Genomic DNA, 3,724 nt, shown 5'->3' with positions numbered 1-3,724 from the left:
AAGCAGGCCAGACTTTATTCTGTGATTTGCAAAAAAAAAAATGACTTATACATAACTTGATATCGCTGCCAGTGGTGATTCAAAAAATTGCTCTTATATTTCTACTTGAAAAAAAAAATTGATGGAATTGGAAAGTATTGGTGGTACTACTTCAATAAAAGAAAATTCATTAGAAAAACTAAAAATAATGATACACTTATGAATTTTGTCTGGATTCCTAGTCTAGATACAGAATTGCATTGGATTCGCACATGATCGCGTACCCAGGTGTCGCAAATTTGAACTCAGAAGATATGCGAGACTTAAATGTGAGTGGGGCGGCGCGGTCACCCCAAAAAATCGTAGCTGGATGGTCTTGAAAAATGTTGAGCGGGGGAGGGGGGGCTACATTAAATTTTAATTTTAAAAATTCTAAACATATTCCATATCTGTTCATATTTTATTTCCATTTTTGGTTGCAGGTTGGGAAAGCTGACAGATCTGCTATGGCAGAGCTTCTAAAGAAGAAAAAGACTGAAGACCAGCGGAACCATAAAGGTCAGTTTAAAAGTTTATTATTTACGGCGAGATTCTGTGGCCAATTAAATGAAAAATCATGACCAGAAAACAAAATTCTCATATGTCCAGAAAGAGTATCTTCTCCAGAGCATTGCATTCATGCTTTTGGTGCAAATAGAATTTTACATCACAACAAAGAATACCTCTTAATTATCGAAGGTTAAACATATACCACATAAAAATTGTATCTGAAATTATGATGGAGTAGATGCTCTTTCAGGACATACATCTATATGAGATGAGAGTTATGTTTTCCGGACATGCTTTTTCATTAAATTGGTGATTTTTTTAAATGTTAAAGTTTTTTTCTGACTCTCTTGGTATATCATTGTAGGATATTGGCACTCTAAATGGATGAATTTCCATTGCTAGCCCTGGCATATCAACATTCACAAATAACACTGTGTCTCACACACAGATTTGCGTTATGGTAAATTCTAGTAGAAGGGGCTATGAAATGATGTGTCTGAGGATATATCCACCGCAAAAATAAAAAAATCACTTTCAATTTTTGAAAAAATTGCATTTTGGCCAATTCATATCGTCTGTGATGTCATAAAATCATATTCTAAAAAAATCTCTGTTCTTTAATGATATTTATCAAACCTTCACTGATATATTTCTCAATTTTTTTTTTCTTATTACAACCAATTATTCATCAGGGTGAACTTCCCCTTTGATAGCTTTTACATTTTCTTGTGTATTTTGCCAAGAATGATTGTCTCTGCGTGAATCTACAAATGAATTCAGAATATCACAATTACTGTAAATAGGAAGATGCTCTGTAATTTCTCATATTACCAAGCTTGTCAATAATTTCAAGGCGGAGGGTTAGGGTGAATCTCCCTGAAAGAGAAACTACATGTACTAGAATAGCACAGTCTCTCCAAATGGTAATCTACAGTGAAAATAAGTTTTTGATGTGGAAACAAAAACAAACTAACAGAAAACGGAGGAAAAGGACACCGACTTTGATTTGAATCTACGTAACCATAGAAAACATTTTAATGTTTTAAGTAAGTGATTGATCTTCACAAATGTCTTGTCATTTTACATTTTACAATGATACTGCCTGTCACCGGTACAATTTCTTCCTGAGCGGCGGACCAAAAAAATTAGAAATTCACAGAGTCAAAGGCTTAGACAATCAACCAGTTTAAGAACTTAATTTCCTTTAAGTCACTTCTTTGTCATTTCATAAGATATTTTCAATCAAGTAGGACTATAGAAATAAGATTACCGAGCCTGAAATCTTGATTTTCTTGCTTTAACTTATCCGCCCCTAATATTATAATCCTGTTTCATGGGTATGCATGGTTTTTTTGTTGTGTTTGTGACTCTTAGATACTCCACTGCAGCTGAGTAACCAACAGTCACAAACAGACGGAACTTGACTTGGCTTTAATTAATATTTATATATGATATAGAGTCTTTGAAAAAAGTTTGAGACTTTGAGCCAGTTTTTGTGTCCTTTCATTTTCTTATATTCAGCACACACAACAAGCATGACAACAATTTCCCTGCACTTCCACTGGCCAAGTACGTGCACGCATGGGCCAGAAGCTGAAAGATGTCCGTGCATCTCGAAGACGTGCAGAAAAGCAGGTTTAAGTGTGATACCTTTTTTTTTGTTTGGAAATAAGCCTTAATATTGCCTCATACGAGTCATTAAAAAACCCATTTTATTCTGATCATGGGTATATATTACACGAAAATGTCTTTCATGTATTATGACATGTCTGCTAATACAGCCAACTCAGGTTTATATAGTGTGTGCTTTCAAAATTTATCATGACATGTCAACTCCTGCTTTATCACCTTGTGATATTCATCAAACTCAGATTGATATATTTTTATATTTATACTATGACAAATCATTTTCTTGCCATGTGCCTTCCGTTTGATACTGTTTCCAAGTTCCAACTAATACAAAGGAATACTTATATGCAGCTATATGGACGCTAGTATATCCACTTCATGCGAGGGATTTGTGGACATTTTTTGACTCTTGTTCATATTTTTCTGATATTTGTATATAGGTGTGAAAAGGCAAAATATATGCAAAGTGTTCTTATTTTTGAAAAATAAATGTTGGTTACTTGTTCCTGTTTCGAAATTTCACAACTCTCTGTGATGGTAGGGATTTGCTTTACTACATGTATAGGCATTGCTTTTCCGACTACGGCGGCGTCGTCGTCAACATTGAAATCTTAACCAAGGTTAAGTTTTTGAAATGTCATAACTTAGGAGTTAGGAAGTATATGGACCTAGTTCATGAAACTTGGACATAAGTGTAACGAAGTATCACTGATCATCTTGCATGAGTGTCCAGGTTGAATGATCAAGTTCATTTAGGGTCTAACTTTTTTTTATGTCATAACTTTAAAAATATAAGGGCCTATTTTATGAAACTTGTACAAAAGTTAAATTGCTGATAATCTTACATTAGTGTCAGCCTGTCAGGTCACATGATCAAAGTCAAAGGTCACAGCACTGAAACCTGAACTGTTAATTTTTTTAACTGTCATCATCATGATCCTATTTCATGAACTTGAACATAAGGGTAATCAAGTACCACTGACAATGAGTTTCAGGTCACATTGTCAAGGCCAATGATCATTTATGGTCAATAAAATTTGACCATGTTTGGTTATCAAAATTGAAATCTTTAACCAAAGTTTTTGAGATGTCATCTTAACTTTGGAATTTTATCGACCTAGTTTAGGAAAATTGGACATGAGTATTTAAAGCCTGTGTATAGCTTTGGTAAAGGGTCAATAATGTGATTGATAATCGAATATCATCTAATATGACAGTCTTACTGAAGCGTAGAGACCGTTAGATATTTTTCAAACTGCACTTCTCTGAGAAAATTTCAAATATTCAAATCTTGGATATATAGCGCCCTCTCTCGGCGATGCTTGTTTTAAATTTAAAAAATGGGCATTCAAGCGCTTATTTTATAAATTTAGTGATGAGATATCCAAAAGTTACAGACAAAGAACATATCTTGAAAGTTTAAGCCCATTCCATGATTTGGAATAGGATTTAATTGAAAGACAAAAACGCACAGATATTTTAATTTGATCGGGTGACCCGATCAAGTTAAATTTCCATGTAAAATTGCAAAATTTATCCTGTAAAACACATTTTCATTTCATATCCT

The 3,724-nt window shown here is 33.8% G+C and overlaps 1 long non-coding RNA gene across 1 annotated transcript; it reads left to right on the top strand.

Moving 5' to 3' along the window:
• The first annotated feature begins 495 nt into the window (after nucleotides 1-495).
• Nucleotides 496-2,217, top strand: LOC121406327. Its single transcript, XR_005968771.1, has 2 exons — nucleotides 496-537; nucleotides 2,050-2,217. It is a non-coding gene; the product is annotated as an uncharacterized LOC121406327 (long non-coding RNA).
• The last annotated feature ends 1,507 nt before the right edge of the window (nucleotides 2,218-3,724 follow it).

This window comes from Lytechinus variegatus, chromosome 1, assembly GCF_018143015.1.
Source record: "Lytechinus variegatus isolate NC3 chromosome 1, Lvar_3.0, whole genome shotgun sequence".
NCBI lineage: Eukaryota > Metazoa > Echinodermata > Echinoidea > Temnopleuroida > Toxopneustidae > Lytechinus > Lytechinus variegatus.
This window is presented reverse-complemented; position numbering and strand designations above follow the sequence as displayed.